General features: G+C 39.2%; 1 protein-coding gene across 9 annotated transcripts in view; it reads left to right on the top strand.

Annotated features, from left to right (window-relative positions):
* Positions 1-22297, top strand: part of LOC118675946 (LIM domain containing preferred translocation partner in lipoma) — a 665496-nt gene that overhangs the window by 180993 nt on the left and 462206 nt on the right. The window lies entirely within an intron of this gene.

Below are 22297 nucleotides of genomic sequence, written 5' to 3'. Positions count from 1 at the left end.
TTTCAGAATGTGAATATTTTCCTACCTCTAAACTAGCTGATATCTGCACTTCCAGGTTCTCTCTGCCAAGTTCTATGACATCATTTAGAAGTCTTAGGCAAAAAGAGGGGCAGTAGTTAATATGGTATTCCTAACTGTAGGATTGGTATCCTAGCATCTTTTTGGAAGATCTGATATCAACATAAAAATAATGTAAATGCTTCTGCTTAATATTTTTATTTCTTTGTTATGTTATTTTCATGATCTTATATGATCTTGAACTTGTAACATGACTTTAGTTACATAGACATTGAAAAGAATTGAAGTTTATCAACATGGCTCCATATTTGTAGGAGTTAGTGATTTAGAATTAAGTGGAAATTATGGTTTTACATTAATATGATTTTCAAAGCTAATATTCACCATAAAATTGAATAAAAAACATGTCATGTGCAAATAAGGCGGGTGGTATATGGGTGGCTAAACTCCTCTATAATTAGATCAGATGTAGCAGCCACTTGTGTTAGTTAAATTTTATTCTCATGACTGCAAAGAGAGGGTTACAAGAAATGGTAGTGGCTAAAAATACAAGAATGGCTCCTGCCCATCATTCAATCCTTCTATAGTCCATAAAATACCCCTGAAAAACTCTCCTTTCTCATGTATTTCATGTATTTTCATGGATAAATATATCAAAAAAGAATGGCTGTAGACATGTAATAATAGATTTTGATAGCTCTGTTAGAGATCTAACTTACTCATTTAGAAACTGCAAACATTATATTAACTTTTCTCCAAGTGCTAATTGTTAAATATTAATAGAATAAGCTTAATAGAATAAGCTTTGAAAAATGGTAAACTGCCATCCTCCTTTTCACTGAAACCCATATTGAAACTACAAATAGGGGTTTAATCAAGCCTGGAAAAATTGCTCATAAGAAAGAGGGATTTCCTATCTATCTATCTTGCTCTATCTATCTATCTATCTATCTATCTATCTATCTATCTATCTATCTATCATCTATCTATCTATCTATCTATCTATCATTTATCCATCTCTTTATATCTTCTGAATTTTGGAGGTCGGTGCTGGTGGGGAGAGGAGGATAAAACCTTTCCAAATAACCTTTGGAAAATGGAGAAGGAAATATCTTGGGGACCTGCTATAGAATTTAAAATAATCTTGTGGTAAGAATTGGTATCAGTGGCAGTAATGAAGAGAGAATAACAGTTTAAATAAATAATTAGACTTGACAGTAGATGTGTCAACAGGCACCCACTTAATGAGTATAATCATTGTTTTTCTCTGCTCTTAACGTTGATCCACTGACTGTGGTGTGTTCCCTGTCCCATTTCCAAACCAAGACTATTTAAAGCTGCACTTTATGGAATCTGAAACTGTATACCCTGTTTACTATTTTGAGCTGATACCCAATGTTCTTTAATAGGCAAGATCTGTACTTGAACAAGAACCGGCTTCTGGCCTCCTGAACACCGTTGATTATTCCTGTTTTCCACAGTCTGATTTATTAGCAAGGATGAATAATACCCAATTAATTTTCATGGACTTGTTTATATTGCTAAAGTGACTTGTTTATTACAATTTGATGGAACAACCCTAGTCTGCCTTAAATCAAATTCATCAGTTATTGTTTTCTGAGGTGGGTATAGAGGCAGTAGTTTTAAATTAAATTATCTTTTGTAGTTACCTGGATACGATAACATTGTTCTGGGTAGTGAAGCAGTATGTTTTATGTTATGGTATGTGAACCAGAAGTCATGAGAATCGAATTCTAATCCCAGCTCAGGCCATGTCCCTCAGGCAAGTCACTTTTTCTCTCTAGGACCCATTTCAACATCTCACAACAGATGGAGTAGGACCAGTTGATAAAGGCATTGCTTCTAGTCAAATGTCTTATTATCTGTGATGTTACTTCCTAGCCCCTTCTTTCTCCCTTCTGCTGCTACTTTTCCAAAGTCATAGGAAAATTCTATGACTCTACAAGAGACCCTGTGTGAAAGTAGTTATTTTTCTATATAGCTTTTGAATCTTTTACATACTAAAAGAGCTTGTAATTATACATTTGAATTGATTGGGCATTTATGTGTTGGCCATCCACTACCTCCAGTAACATCAAGTTCCTGGTTAGAAAAATAAAAATAAATCATCTTTCCCCATGTTTCTCTACTCCATAACCTGATCTCTTTCCTCCACCTGTTTTCTGATCCAACGAATGATAGGAAGCTGAGGATGAGCACTTAGCTGACTGTTTGCTGTGCATAGTTGGGAACATCAATAAAGAGAAGACAGATGAAGGAATAATAATCAAGAGAACAGGAGAATAATAGCCAACAGAGAGAAATATAGCTCAAGGCCTGCAATTCCCAGTTGCCGTGCTACACAAGATTAATAACAGCATCTCTCACTTTCGGGCTTTCTCTCTGCCTTACTCTTGTGGGACTGGGCTGGGACTGAGAAGCAGCTGGAATGAACGTTGCCAAAACCAAACTCATGTTTTCATGACATTTCTAGGTCCAGAGAAGAGAATAGTAATTATCTATTAATTAGAAGATAATGTAGAAGCCTCTGGATATAAACACTAATCGTGGTCCTCCTAATACTAAGATACAGACTGTGGAAATCATTTCATTGAGTGTGAAGTTCAAATTCTGTATATAATTTATTGGATATGACTTTGGTGAAGGATGATCTTCCTTTGAACCTTACTTTCTCCATGAATGAGATGGGAGAAGGAGGAGGGTAGAATAGCTGAGAACAAAGTTCCCCCAGCTCTGGTTTTCATGAATTTCTGTTTTGCCCTCAGTCCCATAGCAAGTTTGCCCCCAAGTCTGGTCTTGAATTCAGCTCCCCTCTCTCTGAATTGGAAGTCATTATTTCTTGCTCAGTTGACAGTTTACCCTTTCTGTAAAGGTATTTGCCTAATACCATTGTTCCTTGTGTGTGTGTGTGTGTGTGTGTGTGTGTGTGTTGTGTGTGTCTGTGGGCGTGCACAAGCATATATGTGTGAGTGTGTGTGTGCTTGGGAGTAGGCGAGAGGGTTATGGAATATTTGGAAGCTCATATATGAATCTATAAAAAGGTTAGAAAATGTTGTCTATACTTTCAATTTTGTAGACCTTTTGAAGGCCATACTTAGGTTCTAGGTTAAGCAAAAGATAATTTTAGAGTGGGAAGTCAGAGGTGACATTTGAGTAACATACACTTCCTGTTGTTGTGGGATTTTTCCCATAATTCACATATTTTTCTACTCTGAGTCTCAGCTTTATTTATGAGCATGACTCTGGCCTTTTACTTGTGTTAAACTGATGAGTGATGTTTTACTATTGAAAATCCTATCCTGCTTGCTTCATTCATTCATTCACTCGTTAAAATTCCTTATATCGTACAATATCCTAAATGTCAGCCATTTTAATATATTATTTCATTTAATCTCATAAAGTAGAAATTATTTTTCCCATTTTTCATATGCAGCAGCTAAGATCAGAGAGGTTGAATAATTTGCCCAAAGTCATACAGCTAATAAATAGCACAGTCTGGATTTAAATCTAGATTTGCTCCCAAATATGTGAGTATCTGCAGAGATAATACTGAATACAAATAGGAACAATGAAACAATACTCCAACCCTTAGAAATCAATTATATGACAGGTAATTAATTAAATGCTTATCTGGTACCTTAATGTAGAATCAGAAATGTTGGATAGTTGTATAAACTGTGTTACAAATAACTCATATTTTTCCTTTTTAAAAAACTCCTCTCAGGTTAGTGGTTTCAGTTCCTCCATTTTTGTAAGTGAGAGATGGAGGTGACAAAGAGTGATAAGGGTCAAATTACCCTGATCAGATGGTGAGTTATCAGCTGAATTGGAATTTTAATTCCTTGGGGAATACATTTGTTGTTTTCTCTCTGTTATATTGAGTGTGGGATTTTAACAGAGATAGACTTCTGACCATGCATAAATCAGCACAAATGCAGATGTGAGCAGCTAGAAATTGGATCGTGCCAAGATGTAATGACTGCCACATGTGTGAAGTTAATGCTCAGTGCTTAACGACCCACTGTGAGTATATGTGGGAGACATGGGAGCCAAGTTGGTGTCAGAGATGGAAGAGGCCTCAGAGATGGTCAGGGCAACACCTTCATCTTGCAGATGGGGACACGGAGGGAGAACAAGAACCAGACTTCATTCCAGCACTCTACTATCATATCTACTGTTTTGATTTTCTATCTTTCTTGACTTATTCTCACACAGACAGGCATATATACCTGAATTGGGAAAACAGCATATGAAGCTGCATGACCTTGCATGCATTACTTGGTTTCTTTGGATCTTAGTTTTATTGTCTGTAAAATGGAAATCATACTTGACTGACAGGACTGTTGTTATGATACGTGAAATACTTTTGTGCTGTTCAATACTCAGAAGCACTGTTGGCAATATAATTAATGATCCTCATCATAGTGAGACAGGCACTGCTGTGCTGTTTTTATAGATGCCATTTCCTAACTTTATCTTGATACTTTTTAGGTCCTTGGTTCTCAACATTTGGTTTGAAGACCAGGAATATCCACCTCACTGGGAGCTCGTTAGAAATGCAGATCTTAGGCCACACTCCCAACCTCCTGAATCTCAATCTGCATTTTGACAAGATCCCCAGGTAGTTCATACGCTCATTAGAGTATGAAAAGGAATGTTGCAGGCCCCAGATCAATTTCAAGGCTATTGGCCATGGCCTGCCAACAATGATGGGCATGCTGCCAGCATTCTGGGCATGCCTTACCCATGCTTTTCGATAGTGGGAAGAAATCCTGTGAAGTTGCTCCCTGGGAATACTTGAAGGCTGGTTGAAGGCATGCAGCGGGCTTTATCTTTTCAACGCCCTATGTTTCCTCAGAAGTACTATTCACCAGGGGTCAAACTGGGATTGGATCCCAAGTCTTTCTGCTCCGAATCCATGTTCTTTTCATTAAACTGTGATGTCTCAGTTGAGAGGAATGCTGGGCTGTGTGTATGATAACTCTTCATTCTCCGTAGTGTGAATATTTCCACACTGGCTGTTTTACTCTATTACTCAATTCCTAGAGGGGGAGAATTTTTTTAAAAAAATATATAAAAGCTTGAGTTGAAAGCCAGGATCCTGCAGCTTAATCAGTTATTTTCGTTTTTTAATGAGGGTGACTATTGTGAAATAAGTAATTATTAATTACTGAAAACTAATGAAATGTTTTAGTTTCCTTGCTAAAAAAGCATATGGAAGCTAAAAGAAAGCATATGGGTGTTTTTTTGGGAAGCATATTGGTGAATGGACAAATTACAGTGGTGCCAATATGCCTTTGCTGTCTGTCTGGGGCCATCGCTGCATGTGCTGGCATCTGAGTTCTCATGGGTTAAAAGTTTTTTGTTTGTTTTTTTTTTTGTTTTTGTTTTAATTCCCATATGATATGTGCTTTGGGTTGCCTCTGGAATTACACAGGTCTGCCTCCTAAATCTTTCTGACTGCTTTCACTCCAACATTACTGGCTGAGTGTCCTTCAGTATAAAATCTTTGCTATAGATCAGTGCTGGCGAACCTATGACAGGCATGTCAGAGTTGACACGCGACCTCATTTTTTTGGTTGATTTTTCTTTGTTAAATGGCATTTAAATATATAAAATAAATATCAAAAATATAAGTCTTTGTTTTACTATGGTTGCAAATATCAAAAAATTTCTATATGTGACACGGCACCAGAGTTAAGTTAGGGTTTTTCAAAATGCTGACGCGCCGAGCTCAAAAGGTTCACCATCACTGCTATAGATGGCTGTTATGCTCTTCCTTTGCAGATGTCTTTCACCCTCTGCAGTAGACCGGATGGGCCTGCCCAGCTGATGGTTAAGTGTTGAGACTTCCATCTGCCAGTTTACTGCAAGGGGGAAAATCAGTGCCCTTTTAACTGCAGAACTGAACCTCCTTGTCCCACTGGGGCTCTGTAGTGGACCCTGGGCCAGCCATTGACTCTCTGCACTGGACATTTCTTTCCTATAAAACTGGAATGATAATACGAGTGCTCCTGTTACTCTATTTGTAGCACATGCCCTTTGCTCCTAGTCTCCTTTCCTTTACGTCTCTTCTTTCTTGCTACACGTTTTGTCAGTCTGATAAATAGCTTGATGGATTTGGAGGTAGTTGAAACTGTTTTGGCTGCTCTGGGGATTGCACACACTTTGGCTTGTGATGATCGGAGGCGGCCGAGTGTCAGAAAACTAAGATACTTGGCTGAGTGTCAGAAAACTAAGGTTCCAGAACAACCTGACTTAATAAAGCATTTGCTTAGCACCTACCAAGCAAGGTGGCTTGCTAAGAAATTGAAGGAGGGAGCTGGCAGGTGTGAGAGGTTAATTTGATTCAGGCCAGCCAATACTCAGTGTGATATGTGAGCTCAGTAATTATACTATGTGAGTGAGAGAATTTGGGGGACTCTTTATACCTGGGGCTATATTACAAAGCAGAGACTGGAGTTGGCTTTGAGAAATGATTACATGGACTTTGATGTCATATTACAGGGACTCGAGTGGAAATCTCTGGCAGGTAAGGATCAGCTTGAGGTGCGACCCAGAAGCAGGCGAGTACCAGCTCTATCCAGAGAACTAGGCATAGATGACCGAAATGTGTATTTGAGAGAAATCACTTATATTCTGGTGATCCTTGGTCTCTTTATCTGCAAAACATGAGCTTTAGCAATTTGGTTCTCAAGGAGCCTCAAGAGCTCCAACTGGAATTCTACAAGCTCTCTTATTCCACAGCCAGTGAGCCATTTGGCTGAACCCTGGCAGCTGATGGTGTCAATGGCACCGGGCCCAGAACCCAATGTCCTGTTCCCTATTCCAGTGCTCTCCCTACTGCCCCACATAGCGTTATGATGATGGGTGGCTGGGGTGACTGTTATTACTGTAATGGTCATTATTATTAGCCTTTAATGTATGAAACATAATTCTAAAATGATCTAAGACATAAAACAAATAAGACATTTAATCATCTTAGTTACTGATGATCTTCCTCTGGAGAGGACTGGCTCTGATGAAATGCCACCTTGCTTCATTTCTGCCTGTGTGGGCCTTGCCTTTCTGCCTGGAGGACTAGCGCATGTGCTTCCTCCCAGGGAAGTCTTCTCTCTCTACCCCTGGGCTCTGAAGTATAATCTTAGCATTAGCATGGGACGCTGTTTTATAATTAAACTCTATTTTATATTGCCATCTTTCCATGTTTGCTCTCCTCCTCTCTCCCCCTGTCTCCTGCATACACATATTAGGTTTCTGAATCTTAGGACTACTCTCTGCTTCTCTGAATTTTCTTTAGCTCCTGGCATAATGCCCTGGACATCATGCTCAATAAAGAAGCACATAACTGTGTTCTTCGGTGTTTCCCCCCACCCCTTGCTTGTTGATTGTTTTTAAGATGCATATGAGACTTACAGGCTTATAGACTTTCAGAGCTAGAAAGGAACATGAAAATCATCTGTTTAGTTGAGACCCCCTCCAAGGAAAGAAATGACTTACCCTACTTTTCTTGCCCAGATAGCAGCAGGTCTGAGACTGGTGCCCCTATCTGACCAATTAGTGAAGGGATGGTTGGGGCCCAAGCTCCTGCTCACCACTTAGCAGGCCTTGCCTGGGTTGCTCCTTTCTATGAAGACCATTGAGGATGAGGGTGGTACACATGGCTCTACTGCTGCATGAAACAGATGGAAAGCAGCAGACGATTATTGGGTATCTACTATGTGACCGGTGCTTTCACATTGATTAGCTTGATCAGTTGTTATAGGTAGAATTCCCATTCCTACATGAGGGAAGCCAGGTTGTACGCAGGACATTTAGCACAAGCCCTTCCCTATATGCTCTGAAGAGCACACAGTAGTGGATATGCGCTTACCTCCTAAAATGTGGGCATAGGGCTCTGCAGAGCAGCCCATGTGATGACTCTAAGATTGTGAAGGCCAGGGAAAGCAAGCAGAGGCTGTGATCAAAACTGAGGTGGCAGGGCATGTATTGACCCAAGTACAAGAAAGGACTCAGGTCTTCCACTCTCTCTCTACACATTCAGCACTGAGTCTTTGGAGAGCTGGGACTTGAGGACCTCACACTTGAGTGTTTGTAGTATTGGCTTGTTCTCACCTTTATTGCATCTTACGCCCTCCTCCTCTGAGCCTCCAACACCACTGAGTATGTTTTTCTTCCTTCTATTCATCTTTCTTCTTCCCTTCCCTCCTTCTCCTGAGTTAACCCTGGGTGGCCTTCGGTCCTGAAGGCTCTCTGATGGCAGAGTCCTCTGTCCCAGACTGTGAAAATGCTGGCAGGGAAGGCGACACACAAATCTGTTAAATACACAGTAAAAATAGCTTATGATCTATGGGACTCAGTATTAAGCAAGATGATATTAACGAGGTTTGAGTGCTGTTCTGAAATGTGGCAGCTGCACACGCAGATTGGCTGCGTTTCCTCCCTACCTCTGGCAGCTTGTGAGCAGTGTTGCCATGACACTCCTTGGGCTCTGTTTAGATCAGCTATTTTCTGAAGGAGTCCCTGACCTTCCCCACAATAGAAACCATTGATGTGGTCATGTCAGTGCCTCTGTGGGAGCTGTGTGACTGGCGAGCCCTCAGTTGTCACTTGGAGACTGTTGGAAGCTGGAGGTGAGGGCACCGGCATTGAATGTTTAGGACCAAGAAGGGCTTTTAAATATCCTTTGCTCTCGTTTCATGGGTGAAGCTGCTGAAGTTCATTGAGTGGAAGTGACTTGCTCAAGGTCACAGAGTGAAGTGGGGACAAGGCTGGGGTAGGATATCAGGTCTCCTGATTCCCAGCCCTCAAATGTTAAGACTTTGTCACACTTATTCCTGCCTAAGGGCCCTTTTCAGCCTGGAAGGCTGTGGATGGAGATGAACCAGGTCTGGGCACATTGCTGTCCCTAGGAATGGGCAGAGGAGGCAATTATTGGGGTAGTGTGGGGGCGATTGATGTCCAGGGTAAATGCCCAGGGCGCCACTCAGCAGTGCCCATCTGCAGAGAGTCTTTTCTGTCAGATTCCAGATTGGCCACTGAGAAGTAGATGCTCAGAGGAGCAGGGGCAAACAAAATCATGTTTATTGCTCCCTTTTGATCTTAAGTAAGACTGGGCATTAAACTGCCATAAGAGCCATTGTCAGCACCACTTTTTGTTTGTTTGTTTGTTTGTTTATTTATTTATTTATTTATTTATTTATTTTACTTTACAGTATTATGTATTCTTCAGGTAGTTCATATATGAAATGCTTTCTCATCCACAAGATTATGGGGTCCTGGGGCAGAAATTGTGATCATATTCCATTCCTTTCTTGCTCCCTCCTTCACTTCCCCTCATACACCCTCTCCCATCTTTCAATCATGGCACCTAACATAGTCTTAATTCACATATGATGAACATTGAGTAAATTTTTATTGAGCTGAACTGAGTTGAATTCAGGTGATCTCTTAAAATTTTTTATTAATTGACAGTAAAAATGGGCAAATTTTGATTTTGGGGAACAGTGTTCTCACCAATTTGGATTCCATCAGATTTCTTGTAGAATCGTAGTTAATTTTTATAAAACTCAGTATGCTGTCTAGTATTATCTTCATTTTGCAATGAAGAAATTAAAGTCATGTAAGCTGCCCAAATTCACTTCAAGTAATAGATGGTGGAGATTTATTTGCATCTGGGTCTTCTGTCTTCAAATGTTATGATGTTACTTCTGCTCCTTCCCAGTACTTAAGGAAGGGTGGTTCCATAACAGTGGCTCAGCTTCTATTGAGGAGTCTCCAATCTTTTAAGGTTATAACCTACCCCTTCAGAGTTTAGAAAATTAATTATAAGGACTCAGTTTCACACAGTGACTTATTGTAATGTTTTGAACAATGCTGTGCTGATCCGCCCCCCTCGCCCCCCGCCCCAGTAAGTCAGGGGGAAAACTGCTGTATCCTTTAATTTGCTTATTTGCTATATTATTTAGTTTGAAATGGACTTCAGAATAGTGTATAAGACTCTTTCAACTTTAAATAAATCTGGATACATTCAGCATATCAGGAGCAAAGCCTTCTACCCTAAATGAATTGATTGACTCATCTAGCTAAGAAAAACAATGAGAGCACTTTTTTTTAATTACAAAGAAGGATGCAATATTTTTTTTTAGTGCTGTAGCTAAAGCCTAGATTTTGGTTGATATTGATATTTTGTAGGTTTTCCTCAAGATTTGTCATATTCATTAAATAATATCTATTACACTTTTCTAACTTTTATGTGATTTGGAGTTTGATTGATAGCATTTCTGCATCCTTTCTAGAAAACCACAAATGTGGAGCAGTCTTTTTTTTTTTTTCCTTTTAAATTATATGCTGAGGAAGAACATCATTACCTAATTTAAATTTTAGTACAGAAGCAAAGCTTATTTGCAGTGAATACAATATCTTGATATATATAGATCTTATGTTTCCTTTCAGTATCTAACTTTCCAGGTGTTTAAAAAGAATGAGTTGAATAATAATGACATAACGCCCAGAGAGAAAACGCATAAGATAAATATGCTTGTAAATCTATTTCTCGTAGTGTGTGTGTGTGTGTGTGTGTGTGTGTGTTTATAAAGTTGTCTATACTTTGAAAGTACATAATAATTTTAGAATTACTTAAAAAAATTGAAATAGAAACTTGTATATTCAGGAGGATGGACATTTTATATTTTGTTTTACAACTGTAGGTGAAGTGAAAAGTTGGAAAATTGTACTGTTTGGTATTAGATGGGGAACAAACACTATCTTTATATATTCTTTGAGAACAAAGTTTGTCTTGGGGATCTGGGTATTCTTGCAAGCTTTCTAATTTTTTTCATTCCCCTTTTATGCCCACACTTTGTTTAATTCAATTGAATCAGATTGCTCTGAACAATGATTGAGAAATCATGTTATTTATTATAAGCAATGCCCATACACACTAAAGGAAAGGAAAAAAAGAAAAAGGAAAAATAGCAGCGTTTTGTACCCTTGTTGTATGTTTGAAGCAGTCGGCCTTACTTTAGAATTGTATATGTGTGTCTCTGCTTTTCTGAGTAGACTGGGAGCCCCCTGAAGACACGAGAAAGGTTTTACATATATTGGTGGCAATGAATTTTGTGAACTCAGGTGCTTTCAATTAAAACAAGTTTTATAACATCTTTCACTTGAGCTGGCAGGCGTATTCCAAATCTTGTTAGAAGTCATTTTATCACTTTTGAGATCCCTCTGCTTCGTAGGCTCTCTATGGAATGAGGAAACATTGTCCATCTGCCTACTTACAAGAGAAATGGGTAGTTTAGGAGTGCAATAGCCTGTTTACATATTGACCCAAACTATCACTGTAAGAAAAAGTTTCCTGTATTCTAAAGTCTTACAGAGCTAGGGAAAATATTCACATGTAATATATAGAGTGCATATATATGTATATATATGATCTGTTTCTTGTCACAATATTTTACCCAACGTGCTATTTACAGTAATGAATCAAAATGTCAGTTTTAAAAATATGAAGTGTCAAAGTATTCCCACATTGCGGGAAAGTTTGACGTGACAGTTTGTTAATCATATGACTATTATATCTAATGTGCCGCACAATGTTTTTTTTGCTCAATGCTCTTTCTTGTAGGCTTCTCACACTTTTTTAGTGAATTTCTACTTTGAGTTACTAACCCAAGAAACACATTTGGGTTACATGTCTCCCACACCTTACATAAATGCTGCTGAGTTTTTCTGTACTTAGAATTGAATGGGTTTCACATCATTTTAGAGTGGTTTGATTTTGTGCCTGACACATTTATGTATGACAACTAAAAACAATTCTCCTATGTAGTTTTGTTATTTTGACTACATAACCATCACTTGAAACTTTTCACATATAGAGTGGATGTTTGTATTTCTCCAAGTGGGGTTTCCCAAGGTATAATTCACATGGCCTTATTTGCCATTGCCCACTCCTTAACCTTGGATGCATTTAAACATTTTGCTTAGCATATTGGTTCTACCAACTTCTTAATCCTACTAAAAGTGCAGGATCATAAAACATAAATATGTTATATTTTGGAAAAAGCACCATGGTTTCTTACAGGAACCATGTATATGGCTCTAATACTGTCTCTGTGTCCATGGACCACTGTTGATCTTTGGGCCTTAGTTTCCTATGAAGAATTGTCAATGTTGAACTTAGATTAGATTAGTGATTTTAAATTTAGGCTTCAAGGATCCCCAAGGTTTTGGGTGGATGTACAGACTCAGATGATGGGGTGCAAAGCAAACCCTGAGAACTCTGGGACCTTCCACCTGAGTAACTCTACTCTTGCATTTCTTTTAATTTAGTTTTATATACTATTTCATTTAAATAAATGATTCCACTGCTTAAACAACCAGCTTACCTACCTATTGACAACCACTGTACTGGACAATCTAGAGTCAGCATTCTCTGACTTGGTGGCTTATTTTTGCCATGGCAACAGATCTTGGCTAATCCAGCCTCAGGTTCTATCTGTGCTTTTGTGAGGCCTCCATGGAAGTTGTTTTAGTGGCAAAGGATTCTCCAGAATGAGAGCTGAGGGCAGTACCACCAGCTTAGATCACATCTAGGTCTGATTTTAACTTTTGCATCTTTTTAGTCTTAATAAACTTTCCAATTTAATCGATTGCAGGTCAGCAAAGACCATTATTTAGAACAAGTACAGCCTGGCCAGTGTGACTCAGGGGTTGAACATTGACCTATGGACCAGGAGGTCATGGTTGGATTTCTGGTCAGGGCTCATGCCTGGGTAGTGGGCTGAAACCCCAAGTGGGGCATGCAGGAGGCAGCTGATCATGATTCTCTCTCATCATTGATGTTTCTATCTTTCTCTTTCTCTCCTTTCCTCTCTGAAATCAATTAAAAATATGTTTAAAAAAACAAGTACAGATATAGAGAGGCATAGAAGCTTTGGCAGATATTTCAGCTGCTTTTGGTTAAGGATATGAGTGCTATTGCTTAACCTAGAGAGTTTCAGCCAGTTTGGGAAGGAGGATGGACACCCACCACTTGGAATTTTAGTTATTGCATCCCTTTATGCTTCCCTCCATCTCAGACACCCATAACCATTACCACCTTCATTCACCATGCAGGGCACAGCTCTGTGTGTATTCCCCAGAATGGTGGGATAGGAAGATAAACAGGTGAATTACAAATCTAGGTAGAGATTGTATGCATGACAAATGATCAAGGAACATGAAAAGCCTTTAAGTTTGAATATAATAAAATTAAATTAGAGAAAATGTTTCTCATAGCTAAAAAAATGTGTCTTAAAGATGGGAGAGAGGATGAATGACTATTTACATAGATGCAGAAGCATCATTTTCAAAGTTCCTCGGGAATTAAATTATGGAATTAGTTTTATATAACTCCTTTAATAGCTGAAATTATGAAGGGAGAAAATGGTCAACAGTTTTGTGCATGGCACTTTCTTGTAGTGAAATGTCCCTCTGGTAATAAATCACATAAAAACATGTTGCAAGTCTAGACATGGTTGTTGAATGCCAAGACAAAATATTCTTTTATTGAGTCACATGTCAGCCACTGAGGAAGCACCTGGGTTTTGAGGTAGAGGAAGGAGGGCCCAAAATACATTTGCAGGATAATTAGAAAAAACCTAGGGATTCTTTCTGGCTCATTCCCTGGAGAAATTGATTTTAAACAAATGTTGAACTCTAGAAGTACACCTTTAAGTCAACCAGGAAGCATTCTATGTATAGTTTTGGTCAAAGTAGAATGGGATAATGGATCCTTGGGATGGAGAGGATGACAGGAGGACAAACCAAAACAAACAAACAAACACTTTGTGATCTTGTTTGTTTAGTTATCTTACTTTTGCAAGGACTTCCTCCTGCCTCCGGTTCCTCCTTGCTAGTGTATACGTTCACTATCTGTCTTCTTTATTTCCCAGTTGTCCAGTAATGTTTGTTTCCCAGTTACCTGGAGTCACACCTGGATGATTTATGAGCTCAAAAATATGTATTGAATAGATGAGTGATATGGAAATGTAACATTCTTGAGGAAAGAAATATGACCTAAATCTGAACATTCTGGCCTGGCCACTTCTAAACTTCCTTGGACTTTTACTAAATGCTTATTGAGTTAGACAGTATTCTGAGCATTTTGCATCATTAACTCACTTAATCCACACAACCATTTTCTGAGGATGGTACTGTTATTACAACCATTTCATAGATGAAAAATTGAGAACTGGAGACATTATACAACTTGCTTGAGATTACCTGGTTCATTAAAGGTAAAGCCAGGACTTGGACTCAGGTAATCTGGCTCCAGCTTCTCTCTTAACCAGTAAGTGACATTGTCTCTGGATAATGAGTATTATTATTCCTGCTTTCTCTACCTCCCAGCATGTTGTGAGGCTGAAACAAGATGATAGGTGTGCAAGCATTAGGGGAGAGGGTGAACCAACTGGGGAAGGCAAGACGGCACACAACTAACTATAAAATAGGAAGTAGAAACTTTATACTGAGAAAGTTCAGAGAAGTAAAAAGAATGATCATTTTCAACTGGAATGGAGGGGAGGGGACCAAGGAAGGCTTTGTGGGAAAAGTGACATTAGACTTGGCCTTGAATGAGTGGGATTATGATAAAAGGAGATGTGCAAATGGAATGATGATGGATTAGATTTACTAATATGCAGGGTGCTGAAAAATAACGTGTTAGTTCATTGAGTGCTGATTAGTTTAGCAAATTCTTTACAAAACAGTGTGCGTTGAGGAGTGGTGAGGAAAAGAGGCTTGTAGAGGCAAGGGAGATAACAGTGAGTAGGGTAGTGAATGGGAAGATGAAAAAGCATACCAAAAATTCTTTACCATCTTTACTATCTTTCTAGGAGTTGATTCTAGGGTAATAGATGGTTACCTATATCATACTTTGACCCTTCATTTTTTTCCTGAATACTAATCCAAGGAGATACTGCTCTGAAAAGAGTGGTCATATAAGCCTGGAAAGTGCTGCATGTTCTGACACCCTCTGAGGTATTGACAATGTACATTAGCATGCTATGTCTTTTAGGAAGCTTGGTGGGAAAGCCATCAGCTTGCTTTCATTTGACTCTGGGTCTTTGTTTTCCTATGAGCAACCCTAGTTAACATATCTTAGAAGACAAAATTCCTTAGACCTCCAGCAAACCAGCTAGACTGATTTGTGTCCACTTTCCAACAGATCATCTAAGAGTAGAACTGGATCCATTGTCAGGGCAACCAAAAGCCCTGTTCTGAAAGAAGAAGTTAGAGTACTTTTGCCTGTGGAAATTGTTATGTGTCATTTAGAAAGAAAGCTGTGCCCAAGATAAACTTGAGAACCTGCAGACCCTCTGAAAAAGTAAGAGTGAGAAGCAGGAAGTGAAGGAGGCTTAGGTTTTGAAGTGGAATGCGTCCAAGTGTGAGAGTTACCAACCACAGGAACTCCTTTATCAGGCTGCCCTGTGAACATTTTATGATAAAACATTGTTTAAGTCAGCAGCTTACCAGCTAGTGCCTGAGAGGGCATAATGCCTCTTTCCTTCTTTTACCCTGCCTTGGCCTGAATGGAAAAGAAACCCATGGAATGTATTGAGTGTCTGACCTCCAGGTTGGATACTGTATTAGGAGGCATCACTAGGTCCCCTTATAAACTGACTGGGTCAGGATTTTTATTTTCTTTCATTTTTAAAATGTGTAATCACATTATATTAAGTCATAATCAAATGTTAGCATATTTTGTAAGCGATGTGGATACTCAGTATGTGTTTCTTTTTCTTTTTTTTTTCTTTTTAATTCTTTATTATTTAAAGCAGTGGTTCTCAACCTTCTGGCCCTTTAAATACAGTTCCTCATGTTGTGACCCAACCATAAAATTATTTTCGTTGCTACTTAATAACTGTAATGTTGCTACTGTTATGAATCGTAATGTAAATATCTGATATGCAGGATGGTCTTAGGCGACCCCTGTGAAAGGGTCAATTGACAGCCAAAGGGGTCGTGACCCACAGGTTGAGAACCGCTGGTTTTAAGTATTACCCTATGTTTCGTTTTTCCCCCATTGACCTCTCCCCGACTACTGCCCTACCCCTCAGCACATGCCCTCACCCCCCTAGTGTCTGTGTCCATTGGTTATGCTTATATACATGCATACAAGTCCTTTGGTTGATTACTTAGCCCCCCTCTCCCCGCTCCCCGCTGCCTTCCCTCTAAGGTTTGACAGTGTGTTTGATGCTTCTCTGTCTCTGGATCTATTTTTGTTCATCAGTTTATGTTGTTCATTATATTCCACAAATGAGTGAGATCATGTGATATTTATCTTTCTCTAACTGGCTTATTTCACTTAGCATAATGCTCTCCATGCCCATCCATGCTGTTGCGAATGGTAAGAGTTGTTTTTGTTTTTGTTTTTTGCATCAGCATAGTATTTCATTGTGTAGATGTACTACAGGTTTTTAATCCACTCATCTGCTGATGGGCACTTAGGCTGTTTCCAAATCTTAGCTATTGTAAATTGTGCTGCTATGAACATACGGGTGCATATAGCCTTTCTAATTGGTGTTTCTGATTTCTTAGGATATATTCCTAGCAGTGGGATTACTGGGTCAAATGGGAGTTCCATTTTGTAGATGAGGATGCTGACTCCCAGGGTATCTCACTGGTCAGAGTGGATCGTGTTTTACCTCTAGGACCTCTGCCACGTTCCTTTTCCCACCTGTCTGGTGAGCTCATCTTCTTCCAGGTGATAAAAGAGATTCTCCCTTGAATCCCATGGGACCTTTAATCCTGAATTGCATGATGATTGTATTCTTTATCTCTGTACTAGAGGCCCAGTGCATGAGATTTATGCACTGGTGGTGGTTGGGCGGGGGGGAGGGGTTGTCCCTCAGCCCAGCCTGGGCCCTCTCACAGTCCAGGACCCCTCAGGGTATGTTTGACTAATAGTTCCCCAGGGGGAGCAGGCCTAAGCTTGCACTGCTGTGAAGGCTGGAGATGCTCCCACCACTGCTGCTGCACTCGCCAGCCTTGCGTTGAGCATCTTCCCCCTGGTGGTCACTGTGCGTCATAGCGACTGGTCATTCCACCATTTGGTCGATTTGCATATTAGTCTTTTATTATATAAATGCTCTCTCTCCTTAATATTCAAAACTTGGGTCTTAGTGACTCTGGAGTCCAAGTGCTTATGTTGCACTGCTTTGTCTGCATTCAGCATGCTCTACAGTGTGACTTCCTGGTAACCTTTAGAACTAGACCTTTAACTAACAGGGTACCTCCTCTGTTGCCCATTGTTTTAGACCTTCTTTGCTGACATATTTTGAGTTTCCTGGATTCTGAGCCACTTATTTTTAATGTAATTTCCCACCTCCTGGAATGTACCAGTTACTTTCTTATTTTTTGCCAGGTCCTCCCTGAACTTACAAACAACACTCTTTAAACTTGCCATGCATTGAAATCATCTGGGGAACCTTACTCTCAGAAATTATGGTCCACTAGGTCTGAGAACATAGTGTGGGAGAATTTGTACTTCTAACAAACTCTTAGATGATTCTGAAACTGTCAGTTTGTGGTCTCATTTTGATGAGTACAGCTTTAAAGTATAGTTCAGGACCCTTGTTTTTCAGGAAATTTAACTATCTTTTTTCATTTTCTTTCTTTCTTTCTTTCTTTCTTTCTTTCTTTCTTTCTTTCTTTCTTTCTTTCTTTCTTTCTTTCTTTCTTTCATCAGATGTCTTTTCCTTTATGCAGCTCCATTATCTACTTCTTATGCCTGGTTAAACACTTTAGATTATGGAGGCAACTTTGTGTAAATGAACATATGGAGAATCCCGAATCCTGAGTATGCATCTTGTCAGAGCCCCTTATGAACTGTGTGTCTTGGGGCAAATCACATCTTGTGGAGTTGTTTCCTTATCCCTAAAATAATTATTTTACTTCCTCTTATGGCAGAAGCTCATGGAAGAGCAAATGAGATAGTAGATATATAAAGCACTATAAAAATACAATGATGTTCCTAGTATATTATTTATTTATTTTTTTTGTATAGTTGACTCATTCACTTTATCATTAATGATGAGGCATGAAGGAAGTGCTGTTGGTTTTTAATGAGATGTGGAGTGAAGGGTGGGGCTGAAGGATGCTGCGATTTCAGGAAAGCTCTTTTAGGTTCCTGGAAATGATTTTCACACCAACAGTCATGAGCCTGTGCTCAGGTCAGAAAAGCAATGTTATATTTATAGTGTACTGTTTTTTCAGGTAGACTATGATAATGATTATAAAAATTGTGCTCATATTCTGAATTTCTGATGTATACTTGAGAAGAGCAATGAAATATTAATAGTGCTTGTCATTAGTAGGTGTTTGCTAGTGGGTAAATTTATAAATCCTTAAAATTCTGTTTCCTTTAACAAGAATACCAGAGAAGGAAGTGTTCTCTTCTAGGTTTTTGTAATATAACATATCCACTCCTTCAGTGCCTACTATGCAAAGCCTAGCTCTAGCACTGAGAAATAAAAAGATGGTTAAATGTAATTTCTTCTTTATGGGGTTTATAATTCAATTGGAGACACAAACACTAAATAGCTGTTTTGCACCTCATAGACAGACAACAGTATGGTGATTACCAGAGGGAAAGAGGGGTGAGGGGGAGGTAGAAGAAGGTAAATGGGGATAATTGGTGATGGAAGGTGACTTGACTTTGGGTGGTGAACTCACAATCCAATGCATAGATGATATCTTATTGAATTGTACCCCTGAAACCTATATAATTTTGTTAACCAATGCGACCCTAATAAATTCAATAAAAAATAACTAGACAAAGGAGAGGTATAGACAGCATGCTGTGGGAACTGGAGGAGGGTTTCAGTGTGGGCCAAAATGGAGGGGCTCCCTCAAGTAGGTGGTATTTGAGAATGGACAGGATTTCAGCAAATGAACTTTGGATAGGAACTTGCCACTTGCAGAGACACTATGTTAGTACTCCAGGCATTTCCTATAGTGTTTTCTAGTTGGGGTTATGGAAAAAATATCAATACAAATTATTATGAGAATATCTCCTTTGAAGCTCTCTTACTGGTATTCTGGTCCATCTGACTCTGCTTATTTTATTTCCTTTAGTACATTTGTCCCCTCCTTCTTTACAGGATATTTCTTTTTTCCACTCCCACTTTCAAATTTTCTTTCCTGGTCATTAGCTTTTCTTTTCTGAAAAGCTGGCCTACCCTCACTACCATTCTCCTTTAGACCTCCTCTTCCTCTTGTCCCCAAATATTTAAAATCCTCCTCCATCCTTTACTCCTTGGCCTTGTTTTGACTTGCAGCATTAACGATAGCTTCTTTTTCACTTCCCTGAATTGATTAAAGCAACATGTTTGCAAAATGAAGATACTGATCTTCTCTTCTCCAGGCTCTAGATGCCAATTTCAGTCCGTATTTACGTACATATAGTGCCTATTGTGACAGAGGAGATAAGGTCACAGTGAAAGGAAGCAGGTTGTTAAAATCTGCTGGAATGAAACATCAGGGGCCAGGCTTGTCTGAAAATGCAGTGTAGACTTTACATTCTGTGACAGGCATGTGAGAATCTTTTGATGTTCAAAGCCTTACATTTTGACACTTAAAAAAATGTAATGTAAGTTTACATCAATGAAATCCAGGCAATTTCACCATCCACTCCATTATTAATTCCAGATGGGAAAATTCATTTAGGCTCAAATTTTGTTTGAGGGCCAACTGTTCCTTAAATTATTATTACAATTATTATCTATCTACTTTTTTTTCACAACTGATGGGAAAGGGAATTTAACAGCTCTGTGATTAGCAGGGCATGAAATTAAATATGTTTTGCACAGACTCAAGAGTTTGTTTACAACAGAATTCCTCAACTGAGAGTTAAGTATCATTAAGATTGGCCACAAGATGCTCTCTTTGACCATTTAAGTTTGATTTTTCACATCCATTTCTTTGCTGAAAGGTGTTTAACCTTTTCTGGAAGAAAAATGCTGGCTAAATCATCATGAAGCATTTCTAATGTTAATAGTCAAGGTAACAACCACATTTGTCATGCAAAGCAAAAGTTCTAAGTTGCAGAAGTCAGGTAAACTAGAAAAGATTACAGCTTTAGTCTTTCCTTTTCAAAGTCTCAGAGTTTCACCTTTCCTTGAATGCAGGTGCAGACCTATAGAATGTGATGTTTGTCTTTACATTTTCCTTATCTTGTATGATGTCATGTCTTGAGTCCTTTTGCAAATACCCTCCTTTGAGTGGGTTCTAGATAGTACCACACCCCTCTTTGTTTTTGCAGGATGTTAGCAGTCTTCGCTAGAAGCAGTAGAGCATGATGGGCAGGCACACTAGCTAGAGTCTTTTGGCTAAATTTTTAAGACAGCTCTTCTATTTGCTTCAGGAAATTACATGAGCTCTCTGCAATTCCTTTGTCTCATCCTCTTATCTAATGGACATAACAACAGTACTACCTCAAAGGTTACTTTGGGTATTTTAAGAGTTAATACCTGGACAATACTTAAGGCTCTGACTGACTCTCAGTTTATGCTCAGTTAATGTTAACTGCCACCATTTTTTTTTTTTTTTTTTTTTTTTTTTAAGGCAAGGTATTGTTCTGTGTGTGAAGATCTTGGTTACACTTTCGATATGGAGTTGCTTAATTTCCAGCCTGGACTCCTTAGTCTATTCCTGTCTTCTTGTCTTTAATAGAGTCTCTCCTATATGATAAGTATTTGTATACTTGTCTGAATTCTTTCCTTAGACATCAACCAAACCCAGTTGCTGCCCTCAAGGGATTATTTTGGGGGGTGGGAGAGTGGCTTTGGTGAAAGTTAATACTCTAGAGACATTCTCCATAAAAGTTAAGCTAATTAGGTAGTATTTCTAAATATTCAGAAGGGTAGTTAAGGGATTTGCGGTCATTAGAGGAGAAAGACATTATTTTTGGTTGGATTAGAAGCAAGTGTGGAGAAAATGAAGGAAGTCTTCCTCGAGGAGGAGGGCTTTGATCTGGAACCTGAATGCAGGGTAGAATTTGACTGGTAGAAAGGGGAAGAGGCTTCCCAGGCTAAGTGAAGAGTGTGAGCTGCACTTAATTTTTCCACATTTCCCTCGTGCTGCCCTTGCCATCCAGGCCCTTTGGAGCACTGTTATTGCAGGTGGGACCTCAGTTGGAAAGCCAGGGAGTGTGTGAGTAAGGCTTTCAGAGTCTTCAGGTCTGTGTATAAAAAAAAAAAAAAATGGAGAGAAGAGCCAGCCCCCTGGTGCATTCTAACAAATGTCTTATAGAAGGGTTTTGTTTTTATATCTGGGTATGAGAGAGGAAGAATAGGAGTGACAAAGGCAGCAACTATTGGATGTTTGTGTAGGGGTTATAAAGAAGGCTACTGAGTGCTCTTTATTTCTACCCTCAGATCACTTTAACGGGTGATATAAGTTAAAAATTATTGTCAAAGTGACGCTTTTCTCTTTGTATCTCTTCTTTTTCTTAGGACCCAATATTGAAATCACTCTTGTTCTCTGTCCTAATAAATGAACCTGGGTGGAAGTTAGGCAAGAGAGTGTTTCCTGGAATGCATTGTGTTCTAGTCAATAGATCTGAATGTTCAAACACCTTTATTGTAGGAGAGGGTCATTATAACTCAAGATGCCACCAGCAGCCCTGTGGTGCTTTGTCCAGTGTGTTTCAACACTGTGACTGCCCTGCCTCAGCTCCCTGCCATGTCAAGGTGTTTTTAAATGTCCTGTCCTTTTAGCAAGTGTCTTGATGAGACACCGTCATGTGCAGGTTGCTGGCCAAATCTTACATGGCATAGCTGCAAAGTGGAGTCTTAACCAACACCAGAGTGGAGTCCTAACCAACACCCTGGAACATTAACTTGCAAGTAGTAGAGTTACCCAAGGAGTGCTATTTGTGGGGTGCCATTTGGCATAAGGAACACTGACTCCTAAATTGCTGCCTTTGCTCGATATACCCTTGGAATTGCCTTCAGAAATAACAATGAGTAACCCCCAAAAATCATAGAATCATGTGATATGTGACCATGAAATCCACCTAGCTCATTCTGAATGTGAGAAAACAGAGGCCCAGGACAAATATTGATGTATACAGATAGCATTCTTTCCCTCGGATCAGGGCAGCATCCATTCTCAATTACCTTGTCAGCTCTCGGCCCACTCTCTTTTCATTGCCTCTCTGCCTTAAATATAATTGATTCTGAATTGGAGAAATAAAAAGAGAGGAAAT

The sequence above is a fragment of the Myotis myotis genome, unplaced genomic scaffold (assembly GCF_014108235.1).
Source record: "Myotis myotis isolate mMyoMyo1 unplaced genomic scaffold, mMyoMyo1.p scaffold_m19_p_2, whole genome shotgun sequence".
NCBI classification, from domain to species: Eukaryota; Metazoa; Chordata; class Mammalia; order Chiroptera; family Vespertilionidae; genus Myotis; species Myotis myotis.
Note: the sequence above shows the minus strand (reverse complement) of the source record. Positions and strands in the feature narration are given on the sequence as shown.